Below are 25143 nucleotides of genomic sequence, written 5' to 3'. Positions count from 1 at the left end.
AGCTCTTCGTCCAATTAAGCACCCTATGATATTAAGATTCCATCTACCCTATTTGAATTTCCCACCATTACCAAAGATTGCCTCTCAGACTTGTTATTAAAGATTAAGGCCCTCATTAGAACCCTGGCGGTCGGTGTTAAAGCAGCGGTAAAACCGCAAACAGGCCGGCGGCCAAAAAAATGGGATTACAACCGTGGCAGAAACCGCCAACATCCGACCGCCACGGCGGTACAAACAAACAGCGCGGCGGACACCGCCAACAGACAGGCGAAAGACAATGTGCCGCCCACCCTATCACAAGATGCCTATCCGCCACCTTTTCTGGGGCAGAACCAACGAGAACAAAAACACAGCGGAAACAGTACACAGAAGGGAAAACACTCTCCTCTCCACACCCCACGAGGAGCCAGGACGCCATGGAGCCCGAATTGCAGATACTGCCAATGATGGTCTTCCTTCTAATCTATCAGGAGCTCCAACGACGACGGCGACGACCACGGTGAGTACTGCACCTACAACACAGGGGAGGGGGAAGGGAAAAGAGAGTGACACACACACGCAACACGCAACACCCCCACCCTCACCCACAACACCATACACACAAATACATGCAGCAACAGTACACATACCCCCCCAGAAGAACGCAAGTAAAAAAGGAATTGATTTGAACGAATGTAATCAAGTGAAAGCTCATTATCAAAGTTCAAAATCCAGTAAACGCAATTATGTACACCAACTACACAAGTCCGGATAGTGCACCAATCATTGTCCGTGGACCATTGGGCCCAAAATGCATGGGCGATGCCCACACTAGATACCAGACTGGAAACGGAGAGAACACTGCAGGGGTATCAGATCGAAATGAAACAGGCACCTCAGGGGGAGGGGCGAGGGGGGCACCTCAGCCAGATGAACGCACAACACCACTGCTGCACGAGGGGGCTCCATGCCCATTGATGTATCCTGGGGAGTGCAAAGCCAGGATTTCCAGTGGGTGGTTTGCCCACTGCTTTATCCTGGGGAGTGCAAAGCCACAGTCTCTCAAGTCTTTACAGTGGGTGGTTTGGCCACTGCTTTATCCTGGGGAGTGCAAAGCCACAGTCTCTCAAGTCTTTCCAGTGGGTGGTTTGCCCACTGCTTTATCCTGGGGAGTGCAAAGCCACAGTCTCTCAAGTCTTTCCAGTGGGTGGTGTGCCCATTGCTTTATCCTGGGGAGTGCAAATCCACAGTCTCTCAAGTGGATGTCTTACTCCACTCCACTAGTTCTGGAGGGGGCTTTGTGCCCAGAGTGCTTCATCCTGCCAAGGACTGAGTTAGTGGATGCCTTTCTCCACTGGTTCTGGAAGGGGCTTTGTGCCCAGAGTGCTTCATCCTGCCAAGGACTGAGGTAGTGGATACCTTTCTCCACTGGTTCTGGAGGGGGCTTTGTGCCCAGAGTGCTTCATCCTGCCAAGGACAGAGGTAGTGGATGCCTTTCGCCACTGGTTCTGGGGGGGGGGGGGGGGCTTTGTGCCCAGAGTGCTCCACGTGCAGCTTGGCTGGTACAATTCCCTCACCTGGGTGTGTGTGCCACAAGATTGCCGAGGTACAGGTAGAATGATACGCCATGGAAGCAGAGATATACCCCACACTGCTGCGGCTTTGCATTCCATATGCAGGTGACAACTGTGATGACAGTAATGCTTCATGGAAGCTGCCCAGGGTCCTGGAACCCACCACCAGCCTCGGATGACTGACCACTGGGGATGGTAGGCGTGTCTGCGGTGGTGCCACTGCCCGAGGACGTCGCAGAGCCGCTGGCAGTGCTTGCTGCGGTGTCAGTCGTGGCGGTGCTGGTTGTGGGGTCTGTGGTGGCGGTGCTGGCTGCGGGGTCTGTGGCGGCGGTGCTGGTGGCAGGGTCTGTGGCGGCGGTGCTGGCGGCGGGGTCTGTGGCGGCAGTACTGATGGTGGGGTTTGTGGCGGCGGTACTGGTGGCGGGTTCTGTGGTGGCGGTGCTGGTGGCAGGGTCTGTGGCAGCGGTGCTGGCGGCGGGGAATGTGGCGGTGGTGATGGCGACGGGGTCTGTGGCGGCGGGGGATGTGTCAGCACCTACTGAGGGAGAAAGCCGGATCTCTCCAGCAGCCTTGGACGGCTGCCCACGGGGGAAGAGGCTGGGGACTGTCGCAGTGGCTGTACATGTGCGGGAGGCGGTACAGGTGGTGGTGTTTGCTGCCGTACAGGTTGGCGTGGGCGTGGACAGAAGGTGTGACACTGGTCCCTCTGTAGGTGCCACCATGCCCCCTCCTGACCTGGCCTTCAGTTTTTTGCCCTTCCCCACCTTTGATGGTGGCGCAGTTGTCTTGCCACTATCCCCTTTGGTTTTCGCTGACCCCTTTGTGGCAGGTGTTTTCGGCTTCTCCCTCCGGGATGTGGGCACCTTTTTAACCTTGGCAGGTGGCGGAATGTCCTTGCCCTCGCTCCATGGCACACTGGCAGCCCTGATGGTTGGTGCACTTCATGACCACGCAGTTACTGGCACCACTGTGCCTCAGATATGTGGTGGTTGAGGTGCTGGGCTGGGACCTGGAAAGCCTGGCCCTAGGGGAAGGACGGGGGGGAGGTGAAGGGAAGAGGTCAAGTTTTAACAGGAAAAGTTTTTTAGACACACTGGGACGGGTAGATGGAGGGGGTTGGGGAGTGGAGGAAGAGGTAGTGGTTGTAGGAGGTGTACGTCTGCTGAATTTTGGTGAAGGTGCATGGGCTGGAGGCTGTAGTGAGGTGGATGGCTGTTGGGTGGGTGTGTGCCTGCGTTTGTGTACTTTGGGAGGAGGGCTCACTGACACACTGGGAGAGGTCACTGGGGATGTGTGAATGGTAGTGGGGGTGGTGATTGCACGTGAGCGGTGTGTGGTAATGGGCGTGCTGGTGATGGAGGTAGTGGATGAGGATGTAGTGCATGCAGGTGTGAGTGGAGACGAGACTGAGAGGGAGGAGGGAGACGTGGAGGAGGGGGACACAGTGGAGGAAGTGGATGCTGGTATGTGTGCATGGGTGTGATGCTTGTGTGAGTGCCTGTGAGATGTGTGGTGCTTATGTTTGCCTGAGCCACTCCTGTGTGTTGATCTGTGTGCGTGCTGGTCTGATGGGGTGCTTGGGATAGGCTGAGGTACAGGGGATTGGGTCTGGGTGGAGGAGGTTGGAGGGGGGAGGCTGGACACAGGGACAATGGCTGCCATCAGTGCTGAGGCCAGAGCCTGAAATGCTCTCTGTTGGGCTGCCTGGCCAGAATGAATGCCCTCCATGTATGCATTTGTTTGTTGCAAATGCCTCTCAACACCCTGGATGGCTTTCACAATGGTAGACTGCCCAACAGTGAGGGATCTCAGGAGGTCAATAACCTCCTCACTGAGGGTAGCAGGGCTGACTGGGGCAGGGCCTGAGGTGCCTGGGGCGAAGGAGATGCCCACCCTCCTGGGTGAGCGGGCACGGGACACACGCTGAGGGGCTGCTGGGAGGGCGGTGCTGGTAGGGGGGTGGCGGCTGTACCTGTTGATGCGATGGCCACAGAAGGGCCTGCCACCACAAGGGAGCTCCCATCAGAGGAGGAGTGGCTGTCGCTAGTCTCTGCTCCTGTCCCCGCCGTGGAGCTCCCCTCGCCCTCCGTCCCACTGGTGGCTTCAGACTGCGTTGCTTCACCCTCCAGGGCAAAGTGGGATGCAGCTCCCTCCTGCTCCGGTGCCATGCTCCTCGACCTGATGATGCTATTGCACACAAGAACAGGGAGACCACAAAAAGGGGGGGAAAGACAGAAGAAAGACATGTTCAGTGCATGCAACACCACTACCATTGGCGGACACAACCGACACAGCAGCCCTCTGCACTACGCCATGCACTTATAGTTCCTAGATTAATCACATGCCCAGGGGGTACGAGGCCTAAGCCCAATTGCTGCTCACCTGGAAGTCACAGGAGCCTGACTAGGTGTAGATAGCTCTAACCACTAGTGGTGTTGGGGTGCCACATAGTTTGACTCACAAGGGACCTTTCCTACCAAGATCGCCCTGGCCTAGGGGAATCCACTGCCCACCTCCCCCGCCCAGACACCTCGTAATGCGTGCAAAGTCAGCTGATTAAGAGTGTACTCACCCCCTTGTGGCTGCTGTGATGCCCTCAAATGCCCATCCAACTCTGGATAGGCCACCGCCAGGATCCGGAACATCGGGGGCTCATGGTGTGAAGGGCACCCCTCCCACGTTGGGAGGCCATCCCCTGCTGGGCCTCCACCGTCTTCTTTCTCCAGCGGAGTAGGTCCTCCCATCTTTTACGGCAGAGCGTGCTCCGTTGGGGTGGACCCCCGGGGTCCGGACGTCCTTGGCGATGGCAAGCTAAATAGCCTTCTTCTGGTGGGCGCTGACCTAGAGGAATGGTACAGGGGGAAAGGAAATTCATTACCCGTCCGGACCGTGATACTCATTGTCCCCCGTTCCCACCCTTACCCTGACACACATACACTCACCATCCGCACATGCAGGTCTCAACCCCCCCATGTATCTTCCATACACACCACTCAAACAGGCATTGCCCATGCAGCATGCTCACAGTGTACTCACCTGTCTCTCTGGAGGACTGTACAGTTGCGTGTACTGGGGGAGGACCCCATCCACTAGTTTCCTCTAACTCCTCCGAAGTGAAGGCAGGGGCCCTTTCCCCAGAAACAGGAGCCATCGTCACTTCCAGACGCAGGTCACAGCAGCACTTGCAGTGTAGGTCCTCTCCTGTTGAAGGTCAGGTATCAAGTGAGTGAACAGATAGAAAATGGCAGTCATGTCCGCGGCGTTGCGTAGCGTCACCGCCGGCGTACATCGTCATTGGCTCCTCTGACCCATAGAGCCCAATGTTAACCAATGCAGAATTGCACCACAGTCTTCGACTGCCCACCGCGACGGTGTAAAACGCCAGCGCAGTTACCTCATATCCCCTTGTCCCACCTTACAGGTCAGACAGCCGCCATTTCAGGGGGCCACATGACATTAATAATAACTGCGTCACACCTATGTAGGCCTCGAATACACCCAGTTACAGGCACATTGCGGATTAATAAATGTGTGCAAATTACATTTTGTGATACCTCAGTGTTGGCTGACTCTCTGCTCGCTGCTCTCCTCCATAGGGCACGTCTGCTGGGGCAGGTGATGAGATGGCGGCATCCTCCGATGTACAGACCACTGGTGGACCTGTCGACAATGGAAGAGAGACACATAATAGTCACCTACAGACTTGATCGTGCAACAATCCAGGAACTGTGGGCCAGATGTAGGTAGGAAAAAATTAGCGAGTCGGAAATTGCGAGTCGTTGCGACTCGCAATTTCCGACTCACTAAATGGTATCCAAGAAGAAAAAGTGACTTCATTTTGCGACTCGCAAATGAAGTCGCACCGCAGATTGCGAGTCTGCTGTTTGCGAGGTCGCTTTTTGCGACCGCGGTAAAAACGAACACGCAAATTGCGAGTGGGTGTCGCAAATTGTGACTGTGCCGCAAATCGAATGCAGGTGCAGCAGAACACTCTGGAAAACACTTCCTGGCTCTTGATGATGACATCACAGCCAGTAAGTTTACTAATACACCTGGGAGGAGGGAGGACCACTCCCATTTTAAACTGCTGAACAGCCAACAGGAGGAACAGCAGCTACAATGGCAGAAACTCCTAGGAAGAGAAAAATGAAATTTGCTGAAAAAGAATTGGAGGTGCTGACGGAGGAATGCTGCCAGCACCACGAACAACTTTTTGGGAGAGCAGCCCTCAGTGTGCCAGAGGTGGAAAAAAGACGGATTTGGAGTGACATACAGGACAAAGTCAACTCAATGGGTGTGAGCCACCGGAGTATTGAGGAAGTAAAGAAACAGTGGTGTGACCTGCGCTCCCGGACCAAGGAGAGGATGTCAGAGCGGCTCCGGGAGATGAGGGGCACTGGAGGGGGACCATCCACCATACCACCACCCACACCCTTGGAGGAAAGAGTGGAGGAGACTCTGGAGCCAGAGGCAGTGTCCGGGATAGGAGAGCTGGACACGTCAGCGCCAGGACCATCAACCGGTGAGTACCTTGAGACATGCATCTACACCCATATCTGCCATACCCCCACCCACCTAGTACACAGCAGCATGCACAACCAAAATAGCTCCATTTCAGAGTAGCAACCACCTGCATGGTGCATTATGGGCAATGTAGTCAGGTAGGCAGTTGATAGGCAACAGTTTATTAGGATGCAGATAACAGATGGTAGATACTGACAGTGTGTTCCCTATGTCCCACAGGTCTACTACACGACACCACCTCCAGTCACAGCGTCCAGGGGCCACAGGTCAGCCACCAGCCAGCACAGGACCCAGGACCAGCCACCACAGGGACTTGCACCACCCAAATACAGTCCCCTCCTGATGCACCAGTGGCCATACTGGAGAGTGAGCCAGCACCCGGTCCCAGCCACAGTGGCAGTGTACAGGACACGGAACCTCCACCACGTCGCAGGCGATGTCTCAATGTCCCTCCAGTGCCACAGGGTGAAGCAGGGGACGCCTCCATGTCCGCCACCGAGGCTGCACTCCTACGTGGTCAGCGCCTGCAGACAAGAGAGATAAGGATTATTTCAGGGGCCATGCGGCGCATGGAACGCAACCAGACCACAGGGCTGCAACTGGTCCACAGTGAGCTGCAACAGCTAAACACCCATGTTGGTGACCTTGCGCTCTCAATGAGACAACTGGTGTCAGAACTTGTCACCGAGAGAGAGGGTGCAAGGCGCGTGACCGGCAGCTCATCCACCGGCTGGACCGCATGTCTGCCTCCATCGTCCAGATGGCTGTTAACACCACTGGGCTGTCACGGCGCACGGTCAGCCTCCAGGTGGACATGGGCCACTTTGCCAGCGATGTGGCACGTGGGCTGGGACGTATTAGCCACGCAGTTGATCTTATGGAAGCACGACAGGTGGCTAGGGGCGCGGCAGACATGACGCAGGACAGTGAGGAGGGCTCTACCGTTAGCAGTGTCTCAGCCACAGACACCAGGGTGTTGCGCAGTGGTAGCGCATGGCAGGGCACTGCAGACGCACCAGGAACCAGCCATGCTGGGCGAGCACGGCGTAGGGTGTGAGCTACGCACTGTCATTGACTGGAGGCACATGAGGTTAATGTGTCCTCATGGCAGGTGGACTTTTACAGCCCCTGAACTGTAGTTTGTGTAAATAGTTTTTTGGTGCACATTATTAAAGTCCTTGTTTGTTCCACTTCACACCTGGACTCTTTGTGTGTGACATTCGTGTGTGTGGTGACAGTTAGCACGTACCTTCCAAAGTATTGGTTTGCAATGTGGTCCCGTCTCTGTCTGCCTTGATTTGCAATGCTTCTATCCCCATGATGGCGATGTGGTAGCTCTTGCTCGTCATCCTCCGAATCTGGGTCTTCTGGGGTGAGAGGTAGCCCACGTCTGGTGGCAATGTTGTGCAGTATAGCGCATGCGCCAACGATCTTGAAAGCTGTTATTGGGGCATACTGGAGGGCACCTCCACTTCTGTGGAGGCATCTGAATCTTGCCTTTAGCAGTCCAAAGGTCCTTTCTATAATATTTCAGGTCCTCCTATGTGCACTGTTGTATCGCCTCTCTGTCTCATTCCTGGGTGTTAAGTACGGGGTAAGTATCCATGGTCGTAGTGCATATGCACTGTCACCGGTTTGGCACAAAATGTACAATGTTAGCTGGGCATAGATGGGTTCCAAATTGACCTGTGTGTATGTCTTCAAGGTGTATTGAGCTATACCGAGGAGGTATCCGTCTCCAAACTCCCCACGTTCTAGGCGTTGGTGTATCCCACTGTGCCTGAAAATGTAGGAGTCATGTGTACTCCCTGGAAATTTGGCAACCATGTCAGTGATAACATAATGGGCATCACATACCACCTGGATGTTCAGTGAGTGGGTACACTTCCGGTTGCGGAACAGATATTCCAGATTTGCAGGAGGGCATATTTGTATGTGTCCCGTCTACACACCCTATTACATGGGGGAAGTTGGCAATCCTGTAGAATTCCAACTTGGTGCTGTTGATTTCTGCCTCATTCCTGGGTAGGTATATGTATCTGGACATGTGTGTGAGTATGGCATCTAGGAATGCTCTGAAGAACCGTGAGAGTGCACTTTGGGATACCCCACCTGCCACAGCAATGACCCCCTGATAGCTACCCGAGGCCAAGAGGTGCAGTGAGCATAGCACTTGCACATGTGTGGGGATGGTGCTGCCGCGCACAGTCTGGCGTTGAAGCTGCGGATTGAGTAGATCTATTAAATCTAGGATTGCTGCACTGCTAAGTCTGTATTCATCATATATCTCCTCCTCAGTTTGTTGGAAAAGTGTCTGTCTGGTTCTGTATATCTTCTCCTGTCTCTGGCTCCTCCTCCTCATCTGCTGTGCGGCGTGGGCTCTCCTCCTCCTTGCTATCACATATATCTCCGCCATCTTGAGTAACCCAGGTGCCTTCTGGATCTCCTTTTATACTTTGGTTCTGGTTACCACCTGCTCTGAGTTAGTGTTAAATTGGAAGTGCAAAATGGGCTTTTTGCAACTAGTCGCAATTTGCGAGTGGCTATTGCATATGGTTTGCGACTCGCAAATAGCGACTTCCTATTTACGGGTCGCAAAATGGGGTCGCTATTTTTGCGAGTCGGTAATGGGTTGCGTCGCATTTTGCGATTCGGAAATGGGATTTGTGCATCCCATTTCCGATTTTGCGGGGTCGCAAATTGCGATTCGGGCCATTTGCGACTCGCAAACGTTTGCTACATCTGGCCCTGTGTGCCCAGTTGGAGCCCAACCTGATGTCAGCTATCCACCATCCCACAGGGATACCCCCTCTAGTGCAGGTCCTGTCAGTACTCCATTTCCTGGCAAGTGGTTCCTTTCAAACAACAGTGGCCATAGCATCAGGGATGTCCCAGCCAATGTTCTCTAACGTGTTGTCAAGAGTGTTGTCTGCCCTGCTGAAACACATGCGCATCTACATCGTGTTCCCTCAGGTGGAGGATTTGCCCACAGTGAAAGGTGACTTCTATGCCCTGGGACATATCCCCAAAATCATTAGTGCCATTGATGGGACACGTGGCATTGGTACCCCCCGCAGGAGTGAACAGGTGTACAGAACCCGGAAGAGCTACCATTCAATAAATGTGCAGATGGTGTGTTTGGGGAATATCACCATCCCTTATGCGATGGGGGCAACTCCAGAGGCACTGTGTGTGGCTAATAGGTGAGGCCAAGGACCCTATACAGTGTGAATAGGTGTCTGGGTATGGGGTTGCCCCTAAGGGTTAGTGTGTGTCTAACAGTTGTCCCTCGATATTTGCAGGTGACTCTGGTTACCCCAACCTGTCATGGCTACTGACCCCAGTGAGGAATCCCAGGACAAGGGCAGAGGAACGCTACAATGAGGCAAATGGGTGAACTAGGAGGGTGATCGAACGAACCTTCGGCCTCCTGAAGGCCAGATTCCGGTGCCTCCATATGACAGGTGGTTCCCTCTACTACTCACCAAAGAAGGTGCGCCAGATAATCGTGGCCTGCTGTATGCTGCATAACCTGGCTTTGCGACGGTAGGTGCCTTTTCTGCAGGAGGATGGTCCAGCTGGTGAGCCTGTGGCAGCTGTGGAGCCTGTGGACAGTGAAGAAGAGGAGGCAGAGGAAGAGGATATCGACAACCGAAACAACATAATCATGCAATACTTCCAGTAAGACACAGGTAAGAATATGTCACTGCTTCCCACATCTCATACAATTTCTGGAGCTAGCATAAGGCTGTCATTTTCACTCAGTGAATGGACCCTGACTTGTCACTTTGCCTTTCCAGTTCACAGATGTGGGTCCCCCTTTGTGCCCTCTGCTATATATCCTCCAGGCCTACAGCTGTGTTACATTGGTATGTGCACAAGTAAATTGACATTGCTATATTCCATGGTTATTACAATGACACGTTTGTGAAAGCACAGACTGACTCCAGATTGTTTTGGGATTGAAGTGTGTTTATTTCTGTGCAAATAAGTGGAGGAGGTTGTAAAATGGGTTGGGGGGATGGTGGAGGAATGTCCATGGCAGAGTCCAGTCTATTTGTTTCACAGGTGCATTGTCCAAAGGGGCATAGGAAATGGAGCAATGGCAGTTGAAGGATGGACAAGGTGACAAAGTGGGACAAAAGGGTGACATTCAGGGGGGTCTCATTTCCTGGCGGGGTCTTGGCAATGTTCTCTGTCTTGTTCCTGGATCTCAGGGACCGTTTGCGGGGTGGTTCTCCCTCTGCAGGGGGTGGGGTGCTGGTGTGGTGGTCCTGTGGCGGTGCCTCCTGTCCACTGGCGCTGGCGGAGGTGGTGGGCAGTTCATCGTCCATGCTAGTGTCAGGGCCCCTTGTTGTGCCATTGTGTCCCTCCTGGTGTTGACAAGGTCTTGCAGCACACCTGCAATGGTGACCAGGGTGTTGTTAATGGACTTCAGGTCCTCCCTGATCCCCAGATAGTGTTCCTCCTGCAGCTGCTGGGTCTCCTGAAACTTGTCCAGTACTATTGCCATCGTCTCCTGGGAATGATGGTAAGCTCCCATGATGTTGGAGAGTGCCTCGTGGAGAGTGGGTTCCCTGGGCCTGTCCTCCCCCTGTCGCATAGCAGTCCTCCCATCTTCCCTGTTTTCCTGTGCCTCTGTCCCCTGAACCGTGTGCCCACTCCCACTGCCCCCAGGTCCCTGATCGTCCTGTGTTAGTGGGGTTGCCTGGGTTCCATGTATTGGTGGACACACTGCTGCTTGACGTGTCCTGGGGACAGAGGGACGGGCCCGCGGGGTGGGTGCAGTGGTAGTGTTTCCTGAGGGGGAAGGCTCTGTGGTGGCTTGTGCCAGTATCAGGTGAACCGACTGTCCCGAGGTCCCTGATGGGCCAGGCTGGTCATCTTGATCCAGTTGTGCAGAGCTGCTGTCATCACTGTGGGTATCTTCTGTGGGGGGACTGGACATGTCTGGAACCTCCTGTCCAGTGACGTTGGGTAGGGGTCCTGCAGGGGTGTAAAGGCATGATTATTGCATCTGTCTGTGCCATTGTGTGCAGTGGGTGAGTGACCCTGTACTCCAGTGCTTGCATTCTTGGCTTGGTCCTTGTGTGATAGTTGGTTTGGGGTCTGTGTGGGTATCTGTAGTGGACATGCTTTGGTGATGGGTGTCCATGCTTTGGTGTTGCATGCAGGGCTTGGTATTGGGATGGCTGGGTTGTGATAGTGGTGCATATGTGAGGTGTTGGAGTTATGGGGGTGAGGGTGTGGGTATGTGATGGCATGCAGGTGGGGTGGGGGATATGGTAATAAAGATTTGCCTTACCAGAGTCCAGTCCTCCTGCTACTCCTGCCAGGCCCTCAGGATTCATAATTGCCAAGACTTGCTCCTCCCATGTTGTTAGTTGTGGGGGAGGAGGTGGGGGTCCACCGCCAGTCCTCTGTACAGCAATCTAGTGTCTGGAGACCACGGAACGCACCTTCCCCCGTAGGTCATTCCACCTCTTCCTGATGTCATCCCGTGTTCGTGGATGCTGTCCCACTGCGTTGACCCTGTCGACAATTCAGCGCCATAGCCCCATCTTCCTTGCAATGGAGGTCTGCTGCACCTGTGATCTGAATAGCTGTGGCTCTACCCGGACGCTTTCCTCCACCATGACCCTGAGCTCCTCCTCAGAGAACCTGGGGTGTCGTTGAGGTGCCATGATGTGGTGTGGGTGATGTGTGAGGTGGTGTGTGTTGTGATGTGTGAGGGGATGTGTTGTTGTGTGTTTGAGGTGCATGGATGTTGTGTAAGTGATGGTGTTGTGTGTCTGTGGACGCTGGTGTTGTTTTAGGTAGTGTCTCTCTCTGGCGTGGTTTCAAAATTCTGGTAGAAAGGGTTTGTGGGTGATGTGGGTGTGTGCTTTGTATTGGATTGGGTGTGTGGGTGTGGTGTGTGTATGTGTATCAGGTGTGTGTATTTCAAATTGTCCAATGTGGTTGTGTTTTGTAAATGTGTGTGTATTTTGAGCGCGGCGGTGTGTACCGCTAATGGATTACTGCGGTTGAAAGACCGCTGCGTTGATTCGTGGGTCGTGATAGTGTGGGCGTATTCCTGTTGGCGTGACGGTGTCGGTTCTGTTCTCCCCAGTTTATCACTGACCTTTGGTGTGGCGGACTTGTGTGGGTGTCTGTATTATGGCGGATTCCGAGTTGTGGGTTATAATTCCTGTAGCGGAATTCCGCAGCGGTATGTTGGCGGTCTTCTGCACGGCGGTAAGTGGCATTTACCGCCAGAGTTGTAATGAGGGCCTAAATCAGCTATGACGTCTGTCCCCTAAAATACAAAAAAACTGTTTTTCTTGAGTCAGCTCAATCCCTCACTCAAGGTGTGGTTCCTGATACCTTTAAGGAGGTAGTTGTGATCCCTCTTAAAGAAAACATCTGGTGAGGATCCTCCCATTTTGAAAAACTATCACCCCATCTCCCTCTTGCTATACTTGGCAAAGGTACTTGAAGCACACATTGTCAAACATTTTTGTTTTCGTTTAGAAGGATCTGAATTTCTTGACTCTCATCGGGTAGGCTTAAGGCCAGTCCATTCAATGGAATCTGTCATTCTTTCTGTTGTAGATGACATGTGGAAGCCGGGTGATAAAGGCACTACCCAGGCTCTGGACCATTTAGATCTCTCTTCGACATCCTACACAGTCGGCCATGAGATATTGGTGGTCCGTATCAAGGTGGCTGGCCTTCAATACTTGACACTGGCATAGAGTGCATCTTTTCTAAAGAATCACTGGCAATCTGTCCGGCTGTTTTCTTTCAAATCATCCAAGGTCCAGCTAACATGTGGAGTTCCTCAAGGGTCTGCTATTTCCCCTCATCTTTTCAACCTGTATATTTGACCCCTAACATGTTCCCTCAAGAATGTAAATATCAGAATTTACAAATACGCAGATAACATGCAGTTCCTCTTTATTATTGATGATTCCATCAAAGTCATGGAAATGTTCCAAAATTCAATGCTGTTTACTAGAGATTGGTTGAATAACAATCATCCGATGCTGGACTCTGACAAACCAGAGATTGCGATATTTCAAAATGAATTCATGAATTGCAAACCTTTTCTCTGGCCTCCATCGATGGGTACTTCTCCCCAAGCTAAGCACTCAGTAAAAAGTCCAGGAATCTTCTTCGATAAATATTTGTTGATAAAATTCCAAGTCGGATTGGTGATATTTGCATTCCTTTCACAGCTGCAGAAAATTAAGAAAACCTGCAAGTTTCTCTCTGTGGAAGCCCTAATCCAAGTTATCCTTGCCTTAGTCATTTCATGAATTGACTATGGAAATGCCCTCTATCTTGGTCTCCTTAAATATCTTTTTCGCAGAATTCAACTTTTAAAAGATCAAGCATCTAGACTTATTTTCAAACAACTGAGACATTTTCATTATGCTCCTCTAATGAAGAAACTCCACTGGCTACTTGTGAATCATCTTTAAGAATGGATGTATTATCTGTAAATCTAGTTATGGAAGAAGCTCTGCCTTCATCTCATCTAGAATTAAAACATACATCCCCAACCAGAATTTAAAATCTATTCACATGAATTTACTCTACACTCCATCATTAAAAAAAAAGAAACTGGGCAGCTCCTGTTTCTCGGTACTTGTTCCTCACATCTGGAATTCCTTCCCCCAGAGATCAGATCCACCTCTTGTTACCAAACATTTAGGGAACTATTGAAAACTTAGCTAGTCAAATAGGTATATGATTAACTGCCCTGATGGTGGGCTAGTGCCATGAAACCGTCTGGTGCACCTGCACTCTATAAATATATGGTACATAACATAGGTAACATAACATAACAGGAGGTCAACCAGTTAAGAATTGTGTATCCTATGCCCACGCATAAATTTACAGTTTTGTGTTTCTTTCATGGTTGACTCATGATAGATCAAGGAGTATTAGCAGGCATAACATAACTGTATTCATCATAATATTGTTGAGTATAGCTGTTTCAATGATCCAGCCCACCCTGAAGTCTGACTGGAGGATGCAAGTAGGTGATGGTTTTATATCTGTTGGTTGAATTGCACCAGTAACCATTTTTTTAGAGTATTTGCTGGAAGGGAGGTTGGTTACAGGACGAAAGTTGTTCCCTGGTTGTCCCCTGGTTTCATGAGGAATGGCATAACCTCAGATAGTTTTAAACAGTCTGGGATTATTTCCTTGGATAGTGAAGTTTTGATTATGGTCCAAAAGGTATTGAGGAGATGGCTGAATTCCTTGACTAGGGTTGTGAGTGGGGCATATGCAATATGGGACATGGAATTCAGATATGTTAATAATGAGTCAGTCTTATGTGAAAGCTCAGCATTCCCGCCATGCTGCATTTTTCTTTATAGGCTGGGGCAGAGCTATATGAAGATTTTGGTCATGTTGGTTGTGGGAGTGTACCTGGTGACGAGCTGTTGTTGTGCTTGTATTCACTCAGAGGGAGTTCAATCTTTGCAATCTTGTCTGCAAAGTCTTCCTATTGCTTCATAGTGTCAGTTAAGTTCTGGATGATGTTGGTGGGTACTTGTTGTTTTGATGATGTTTCAGGGTTGTTTGCAGCAGTTTCAGGCCTTGTTTAGCTGCATTCAGGAGAAAGAATATTTTGCTCTGAAATTGTTTTTGTATCTGTTTCTTTTGTGTCAGAGAAGTTTATTGTATGAGGTTATGGGGTTATGCCTCCATCTTCTCTCAGTCAGTCTGGGCTTTCCTCTCTCAATATTGAGCTCTTTGCTGAACTAGGTGCATGATGATTTGTTCCTAAGTCTTTTACGTTTTAGTGGTGCTTATTGGTTGAGTATGTCAGTGCGGGAAAACAGGGCTGATTGCAGAGGCCCCCTAACTTTTTGCCCCCATTTTCCACTTTTTGCTGGTGTTTTCCTGACTCTGATGGTGCTCTTGGTACTGCTAACCAGTCCCAGGGCCTGTGCTCTGTGTAAAATGGATATGCAACATAGCCTAATTATAATTGGCTAAGTTAACCTACCTATAAGTCCCTAGTATATGGTAGGGCATGTAGGTTTAGGGACCACAGCATAGGTGGTGCACCCATAGGTGCACTGCTGAGATGCCCAGTGTAATTTTAAAGGCAGGCCTGCCTTGCTGGCTGCTTTTAAATTAAAGTTATATGCAAATTTGGCTTTGGAATTAAAAGTAGTGCCAAAGTCTTAAACTACCTTATTTTTACATATAAGCCACCCCTAAGGTGTGCCCTGTGTGCCCCTAGGGCTGGGTGCCATGTAACTATAAGCAGGGACTTTATAAAAATAGTTTTATAAGCCCTGGTGAGGTAAAAACAGCCAAATTCGTTTTTTCCCTCATTGTAGTAAATGGCCTTCATAGGCTAGAATGGGGAGACTTTATTTTAATTTTTAAAGTCTCCTTAAATGATGCATACCAAGAATTTGGTATCAGATTAATTGTAATAAATCCCACAACTTCCAGTTGTGGGATTTAATATAACTTGTTCAGGTAAAGAGTTGTCAACCTTACCTGAAAAGCTGCCAATTTCAGCTCTGCATTGTTTTTGCTGCTGTGCTCTGATTGGCCAGCCTCTAGGAGCTTGGCCAAGCTGCCTTGATGAGGTGTGAAGTGGCCTGGCTTCACACAAAGGAATGTGCCTGTGGGAAGGAATCTCCCCTCAGCAGATGGTGAGGCAGGAAAGGGGAGGGCTGCCAAACTGGTCTTCAAAGGCAGAGAAGGACATTTGGAGCAACCAGCAACACCCCCACATCCTGCAACCCCAGACAACTAGGTGCCCCCTTGATTAGATTAGGAGAGGGCAGGAGAGGGGTGTGTTTATGATGTTTAGCCACACCAGTGGGTGGGCTCAGCCAGATGTAACCTCCAAAAATCAGATTCAGCCATGATGGATTTTTAGAGAATGTTGCCTCCTGGGATTGATTTTTGCCACACTTCCCAGGAAGTGGTCATCACAGGGGGAAGGACCCTGCACCTGATTGGAGAACCAGGACCCCCCCTGCTTTTCACCCAGGAGCAAGGATAAAACTGGCAGACCTGCACCCACACCTCAGTTCCCTACCACATCCAACAAGGAAGAACAACAGAAGAAGAAGGAATTCCCTGCTGGACCCCTGGCCTGCACCTGGAACCTGCACTCAGAAGGACGGCACCAGCTGCACACTTGGGCTTCACCACAAAAAGGACTTTGCCTGGATTCAACTGGTTCAAGGAGGGACTCCCTGTTTGCTGCAGGTGAAAAATTGCTATCCAGAGTCCCCTGCACCAACTCCTGAAGAAAGTGACCAGCTGACCACTGTCCAGTGGCCAAAAAGGAGTTTGCGCCAGGTGCATTCTGGGAGTTGTAGTCCGCACCCCCCAAGGACCATCTCAGAACTTCTGGACCCTTGGGGTGAGCTGTGGACCCCAAAAGAACCTTAAAAGGACATCTGGGAGAAGCCCCAGAAGTTTGGAGAAGTTTGGACAACTTTTGTAAAAAAGCTCCATAGAGGGACCGACCTGCCACGGCAACTCTAGCCGGCTTGCCTCAACCGCGACCCGGCCTGATTTTCTGGTTCATCCCGGTAAAGAAAATCTCTGAAAAAGAGACTAAGTCCGAAGGTAAAAAGTTGACCGGGACCTCCCAGCCAGCGTATCCGAGGAGGGCTCCATGGATGTCGGATCAAGATCCAGGTTTACCCCGGTCAAAGGATTTTCACCTCGAAAAAACAACTAAGTCCGAAGGTAAAAATCTCCACCGAGGATTCCAGCATCGCGTATCCGGAGAAGGGCTCCAGGAGGTCGGATTGGACTGGCAGGTTCATCCCGCTGCAGAAAATCTTCGAAAAAAAAGACTAAGGCGGTCATTCTGGCTTTCCCGCTTGGCCGGCGGGCGCCCGCCAAAGGAGCGCCTGTCGGCCCAGCGGGAAAGTCCCTGCAACATAGAAGCCGGCGGTGTTGCAGGGGTGCGACGGGTGCAGTTGCACTCGTCGCGATTTTCACTGTCTGCTAAGCAGACAGTGAAAATCATGCTGGGGCCCTGCCAAACCACCTAAAAAATAGAGAATATTCCATTAATTAAATAACACCAAAATGATAAGAATCCAGTAAATAGAACCGGAGATATGAACTTCAAAGGTCTGAATTAAAAATAGCACCAAAAAGTACAAGGAAACAACCGTGTTATCTTGTCACGCTAGACTGGGTCAAAGTAAAAAGTTAAGAGCCACTGCAATGGATTACTGGTCAGATACAAGGACCAGGTTTGTTCTGATGGAAAGTTTGCCTTCTGAAATAGAAACTTTTCTGAAGAAAATATGGACAAGTTGTTAGTGGGGCAAGCAGCAAGCTAGATCTGAAGTGGGGCTAGATGTCAGCAGGCTGATGTCCTGGTGCGGTTGTCGATGAAGGCGGGAATGCTCCAAGTGAGTGAAGTCTGACGTCCGTGCCTCAGAAGGCTTCAACATTGATCAAATGCTTTTTGGCATCTCTGCCAATGAAGCTCTCTACAATCGGACCGAGAAACTTTTCAGGAAGTGGGATTTCCTTCCACGGGTCAAACCAGCAAGTTGATGCCGGCTGGTGGTTCTGCATTGACAGCTATGGCTTCAATAGTAATCCTGGTCTCTATTGCTAGAAAGTTGGAAAACAAATTCAAAATCTCACTTCTTGCAGTTTGTGGGAAAGGAGGAATGTACTTTAACATTAGCTAATGATCCAAGTCACTACTTGGGGGTTAGGACTCACTCCAGCAAAAGTCAGCAGCTGAGTCCATAACAGGTCCAGTTGGAGCTGGTCAACTGGGCAGTTGCAAAGAGAGAGAGGCCCCTGAACGCTTGTAGTGTTCCTGTATGTATAACAGGATGTCGGCCAACTGACTGTTGGAGTCACTTTTGGGGTCCTAATGGCAAGGCAAGCAGGTACAGTTTTCCTTCAAGTTTCAGGCAGCAGGACAGTTATTCTCCTGATAGTCACAGGTCCAGGAGTGTTCAAGGGAGAGGTCTATGTGGTATGGTTATTTGGCCAGTGCCCGTCTATAGTGAAGGGCAAGCCTTTGTTCAAATCTAAATCAATTCTAGTCAGTTCCTCCTCCTCTCCAATTGGGTTTGGTGCCAGTCAAACTAGAGAGACAAAAAAGAGGCAGGCCTAGTTGTCAGTTTCATGTGGCAGTGTCAAAGTAGGCATGCTTTGAAGGTCAGGTAGAGTCTGTGCACAGCCCATCAGCTATCCTGTCTAGGGAGGAGTTCCCTCCCCACAACCTGAACCCTTTACCTACTGTCTGGGAGCAACACTCATTTCACCCAAGGGCAGCCGCCAAGTATCTGGTGACCTGGCAGGATTTTTTTAAAATTTAGGCAAATAAATGACAACTTTCTAAAAGTGTCATTTCCAAAACAGTAATAAAAATGCCACCTTGACCAATAATTTGGATTTTAAATTACTATGAAAATGAGACCTTCAACCATTTTTCAAGCTATTCCCAAACAGAATGTAGCATTAACTAAATGTAAAAGCACAAACCAGTGCTAACACATCGGAGAGCCAGCCTTGTTGCAGTGAAAACACAACTTTGAAGGTATTCACTGCCTATACTTGTAAAACACTGAGCCATGTTTATAACCTGGTTTGTGTCACATTTGCACCACAAAATGTGGTTTATACGCAACGCAAACTTTGATGAGACTTATGACGTCACACAAGGCCACTTTGTGTGTCCCTGAGTAGCACCATAAAACTGGAGTGAGACAGTTTAGCTCAAATCTCTGTGTTGCCTTACTCTGTGCTAGGGAGCCAAGCACACTTGGGCTTCACCACAAAAAGGACTTTGCCTGGATTCAACTGGTTCAAGGAGGGACTCCCTGTTTGCTGCAGGTGAAAAATTGCTATCCAGAGTCCCCTGCACCAACTCCTGAAGAAAGTGACCAGCTGACCACTGTCCAGTGGCCAAAAAGGAGTTTGCGCCAGGTGCATTCTGGGAGTTGTAGTCCGCACCCCCCAAGGACCATCTCAGAACTTCTGGACCCTTGGGGTGAGCTGTGGACCCCAAAAGAACCTTAAAAGGACATCTGGGAGAAGCCCCAGAAGTTTAGAGAAGTTTGGACAACTTTTGTAAAAAAGCTCCATAGAGGGACCGACCTGCCACGGCAACTCTAGCCGGCTTGCCTCAACCGCGACCCGGCCTGATTTTCTGGTTCATCCCGGTAAAGAAAATCTCTGAAAAAGAGACTAAGTCCGAAGGTAAAAAGTTGACCGGGACCTCCCAGCCAGCGTATCCGAGGAGGGCTCCATGGATGTCGGATCAAGATCCAGGTTTACCCCGGTCAAAGGATTTTCACCTCAAAAAAACAACTAAGTCCGAAGGTAAAAATCTCCACCGAGGATTCCAGCATCGCGTATCCGGAGAAGGGCTCCAGGAGGTCGGATTGGACTGGCAGGTTCATCCCGCTGCAGAAAATCTTCGAAAAAAAAGACTAAGGCGGTCATTCTGGCTTTCCCGCTTGGCCGGCGGGCGCCCGCCAAAGGAGCGCCTGCCGGCCCAGCGGGAAAGTCCCTGCAACATAGAAGCCGGCGGTGTTGCAGGGGTGCGACGGGTGCAGTTGCACTCGTCGCGATTTTCACTGTCTGCTAAGCAGACAGTGAAAATCATGCTGGGGCCCTGTTAGGGGGCCCCTGCACTGCCCATGCCACTGGCATGGGCAGTGCAGGGGCCCCCAGGGGCCCCACGACACCCGTTCCCGCCATCCTGTTCCTGGCGGTAAAAACCGCCAGGAACAGGATGGCGGGAAGGGGGTCGGAATCTCCATGGCGGCGCTGCTTGCAGCGCCGCCATGGAGATTCAGCCCAGACAGGGGAAATCCGGCGGGAAACCGCCGGATCCCCTTTTCTGACCGCGGCTTTACTGCCGCGGTCAGAATGGGCAGGAAAGCACCGCCAGCCTGTTGGCGGTGCTTTCCGTCGTTCACGGCCCTGGCGGATTTTACCGCCAGGGTCGGAATGACCCCCTAAGTGTGAAGGTAAACTTTTAACCAAAGCCTCCCGCGCCCTGTAGCTGAGCAGGGCTCCATCGCGGTCGGCCTTAAACTTTGACTTTGCCCTGGTCGAGGTGCAACCAGATGACCCGTTTGGCGCTTTTTGTTTCTAGGCGCTAAAAAAAAAATAATTCTTTAAAAAATTATATCTCCGGTTCCCCTTATCCGATTTTATTCGTTTTGGTGTCATTTTAAAGATAAAAATATAATCTATTTTTATAAATTGGTTTTGGATTTTTAATCTGTTTCATGTGTTTTATTTAATTACTGTTTTGTGATATTTGAATGCTTTACACTCTGGCCCTCATTCTGACCTTGGCGGGCGGCGGAGGCCGCCCGCCAAAGTCCCGCCGTCAGATTACCGTTCCGCGGTCGAAAGACCGCGGCGGTAATTCTGACTTTCCCGCTGGGCTGGCGGGCGGTCGCCTTCAGACCGCCCGCCAGCCCAGCGGGAAAGAGGCTTCCACGATGAAGCCGGCTCGGAATCGAGCCGGCGGAGTGGAAGCTGTGCGACGGGTGCAGTTGCACCCGTCGCGTATTTCACTGTCTGCGCAGCAGACAGTGAAATACTTGTAGGGGCCCTCTTACGGGGGCCCCTGCAATGCCCATGCCAGTGGCATGGGCACTGCAGGGGCCCCCAGGGGCCCGCGACCCCCCCCTACCGCCATCCGGATCCCGGCGGTCCGACCGCCGGGATCTGGATGGCGGTAGGGGGGGTCGGAATCCCCGCGGCGGTGAAGCAAGCTGCGCCGCCGCGGAGGATTCAATGGGGCGGCGGTACACTGGCGGGACCCCGCCAGTGGTGCCGGTCCGACCGCGGCTTTACCGCCGCGGTCGGAATCCCCATTGGAGCACCGCCGGCCTGTCGGCGGTGCTCCCGCGGTCCTCCGCCCTGGCGGTCAAAGACCGCCAGGGTCAGAATGACCACCTCTGTCTCCTAAGTTAAGCCTTGACGCTCGTTGCCAAGCTACCAAGGGTTGAGCCTGGGTTAATTTACTGAGACCTAACTGGACCTTAGTGGAGGTTAGTGGCCTATTGCTAAATGTAGGTACCTACCTGCCCTTACCAATAACCCATTTTCCAACAGTCAGGCATTGTTCTATTGTAGTGTGCAGTTAAGCCCTCTACCACATGCTGGTCATTAGTTAGTTGAATTATAGCATTTATCTTGTCCACTTGTTAATTTGTGCTGATTTGCTTGATGTTCCTTTTCCAACTTTTAGGTCTGTGGATCTGTCTTTGCGTTTTTGTAGTACTGAGGTTATGTTGAAGAAGATAATGTGGTGTTCTGACCAGTCTATTGGTAGGATGGAGTTCAGTGTCAGTGATTCTACAAGGGCTATGAGGGGGTCTAGGGTGCCCCCTTTTTATGAGTCTGTATTGTTTTAGGTCATTGTTTTCCAGGAAGTGTTTGAGATTAAAATTAGGACATGATTGGGGTTGTTACAATGCATGTTGAAGTACCCTATGAATATGCTGTTGTTGTTGAGGAGGGACTGTTGTATTATGAAATCTATTAGTTGGTCCAAGAAGATATGTTGCCCTCTGGGGGGGTGATAGATGATGTGGAATTTTGTTGGTTTTGAGCCCATTGAGGAGAGGCCAGCCCCTAGGCACTCAAAAGAAGAGTAGTTCACCATTTTGAAAGTGTTGATTTGTAAGGTGTTTCTATAGATCATCACTACCGAGGCTCCCCTACAGCATTACCTGTTGATGTGTTTTATATTGAAAAGTTGGTAGACGTATGTCTAAAAGTGGTGTAGAGAAGTCCTTTAGCCATGTTTCTCTTATATTTTTTATGTCAATTTTGTGTACTAGGATTGTCTCAGCTTTTTATGTGCTGTGCTGAATTTTGGAGCATACAATTGAGGTTTGATTTTATGATCCCACTGTTTTGTTCATGGACTGTCGGTATGCCGGTAGTGAGATTTGGAGTCTTTTGAATTGCGCTTGTCTACAACTGTTGTTTCCAATGTTGATAGATATCTTGTTGTAGGCAGTTTTCAGTCACTGAATTGTATGATTCTAGTATGGAGTCCTTTTCTTTTTGTGACAGCCTATTTATAGGTCATAATGGTCTTTATTTTTCATGTAGAAAAATGGTAGACCAGGAGTGCGTTAGTCTGTTATGAGTGTTGGTTTGGTCTAGGAGAGTTCGCTCTCTGGTCTCCCAGGATCAGTTAAGCTTGTTGCCTGTCTGTATGTTGGAGGTCATGTTGGTGTTAGAGGCTATTTTTATTGACATGATCTTTCTCTCTGTCATGTTTTCAATTTTGTTTTCAATTTTGGCAAAAGGTGTAGTTATCACATCAAGGAGGGGCATGCTGTGAGTGTTGCTGTCTGGACTAGGGGTTGAAATTGTGTGGCATTTATTGGTGGTAGACAGGGTTTTATGGTGGTCATAGGTTTAATTGAGTTTGTATGCCATGAAGTACCAAGCTTATGTTGACAGAGTGATGTATGGGGCATTTTAGTTTTAGACATTGAGGATGAAAAGCAAAGTGAGTACAATGGACATGTATTGAGTTGTGCATGCAAGTAGGAGCCTTAAAATGTGTGGCAAGTGGTGAAAGTTCTCTTGATTCGTCAAAGTACATGCTGATTATGAATATTATATGTTGTATGATACCAAGAGAGACGTGAGGACTTGGTGCATGGTGTGCCCACATTGCATGGGGTTTAGCTGTTGTGAACAATTGGAGTATTTGTTGAGGAGACGAGAGCCCATCTCAAAATTTAATCTCAGCCCATGCCAGGGTGAACCACAAAAGTCTCCAAATAAACCTGTGCTTATACCTCTGGAAGCTTGACACAAATATGTCAGGCTTGACATAGATGCAATGAGTGAAGGATTTTTTTGCAGTACTCCAATAGTAATAAAGTGAAAAAACAACACAACAAAAATTCCAAACCACCTAAAAAATAGAGAATATTCCATTAATTAAATAACACCAAAATGATAAGAATCCAGTAAATAGAACCGGAGATATGAACTTCAAAGGTCTGAATTAAAAATAGCACCAAAAAGCACAAGGAAACAACCGTGTTATCTTGTCACGCTAGACTGGGTCAAAGTAAAAAGTTAAGAGCCACTGCAATGGATTACTGGTCAGATACAAGGACCAGGTTTGTTCTGATGGAAAGTTTGCCTTCTGAAATAGAAACTTTTCTGAAGAAAATATGGACAAGTTGTTAGTGGGGCAAGCAGCAAGCTAGATCTGAAGTGGGGCTAGATGTCAGCAGGCTGATGTCCTGGTGCGGTTGTCGATGAAGGCGGGAATGCTCCAAGTGAGTGAAGTCTGACGTCCGTGCCTCAGAAGGCTTCAACATTGATCAAATGCTTCTTGGCATCTCTGCCAATGAAGCTCTCTACAATCGGACCGAGAAACTTTTCAGGAAGTGGGATTTCCTTCCACGGGTCAAACCAGCAAGTTGATGCCGGCTGGTGGTTCTGCATTGACAGCTATGGCTTCAATAGTAATCCTGGTCTCTATTGCTAGAAAGTTGGAAAACAAATTCAAAATCTCACTTCTTGCAGTTTGTGGGAAAGGAGGAATGTACTTTAACATTAGCTAATGATCCAAGTCACTACTTGGGGGTTAGGACTCACTCCAGCAAAAGTCAGCAGCTGAGTCCATAACAGGTCCAGTTGGAGCTGGTCAACTGGGCAGTTGCAAAGAGAGAGAGGCCCCTGAACGCTTGTAGTGTTCCTGTATGTATAACAGGATGTCGGCCAACTGACTGTTGGAGTCACTTTTGGGGTCCTAATGGCAAGGCAAGCAGGTACAGTTTTCCTTCAAGTTTCAGGCAGCAGGACAGTTATTCTCCTGATAGTCACAGGTCCAGGAGTGTTCAAGGGAGAGGTCTATGTGGTATGGTTATTTGGCCAGTGCCCGTCTATAGTGAAGGGCAAGCCTTTGTTCAAATCTAAATCAATTCTAGTCAGTTCCTCCTCCTCTCCAATTGGGTTTGGTGCCAGTCAAACTAGAGAGACAAAAAAGAGGCAGGCCTAGTTGTCAGTTTCATGTGGCAGTGTCAAAGTAGGCATGCTTTGAAGGTCAGGTAGAGTCTGTGCACAGCCCATCAGCTATCCTGTCTAGGGAGGAGTTCCCTCCCCACAACCTGAACCCTTTACCTACTGTCTGGGAGCAACACTCATTTCACCCAAGGGCAGCCGCCAAGTATCTGGTGACCTGGCAGGATTTTTTTTAAATTTAGGCAAATAAATGACAACTTTCTAAAAGTGTCATTTCCAAAACAGTAATAAAAATTCCACCTTGACTAATAATTTGGATTTTAAATTACTATGAAAATGAGACCTTCAACCATTTTTCAAGCTATTCCCAAACAGAATGTAGCATTAACTAAATGTAAAAGCACAAACCAGTGCTAACACATCGGAGAGCCAGCCTTGTTGCAGTGAAAACACAACTTTGAAGGTATTCACTGCCTATACTTGTAAAACACTGAGCCATGTTTATAACCTGGTTTGTGTCACATTTGCACCACAAAATGTGGTTTATACGCAACGCAAACTTTAATGAGACTTATGGAGTCACACAAGGCCACTTTGTGTGTCCCTGAGTAGCACCATAAAACTGGAGTGAGACAGTTTAGCTCAAATCTCTGTGTTGCCTTACTCTGTGCTAGGGAGCCAATCATTAGGCTTTGCATGGATGTTTTGACGCATTCCCAGATTTACAAGAACAGGTAAACCTGGAAATGCACAATAAAGATATACCTCCCCAAGAATGGGCTAAGGATGAGAAATATTTTTATCACTCAGGAGATTGTTTTTGTGCAGAATGGTGCCCCTTCCTACAGAAAAACAATCTTGCATGCAGCGGAGGAAACCTTGCACCATGATGCAAAGATGCCTGCATTTGTGCTAGGTAACCAAAAGGTCAGAAAATCTTACTCGTTTCAATATGCTGCATTCCTACCCTTTGCCTGTCACGCAGTGCAGCGCAGCAAGGTGACTTGCTGTGCTGCACTGCATGACAATCCACTTAAATATGCCTCTAAATATACATGTCCTACTTTTTAAATGCCATCCA

This window comes from Pleurodeles waltl, chromosome 8 (genome assembly GCF_031143425.1).
Source record: "Pleurodeles waltl isolate 20211129_DDA chromosome 8, aPleWal1.hap1.20221129, whole genome shotgun sequence".
Taxonomy (NCBI): Eukaryota; Metazoa; Chordata; class Amphibia; order Caudata; family Salamandridae; genus Pleurodeles; species Pleurodeles waltl.
The sequence above is the reverse complement of the archived record's forward strand: the minus strand, read 5'-3'. Positions refer to the sequence as shown.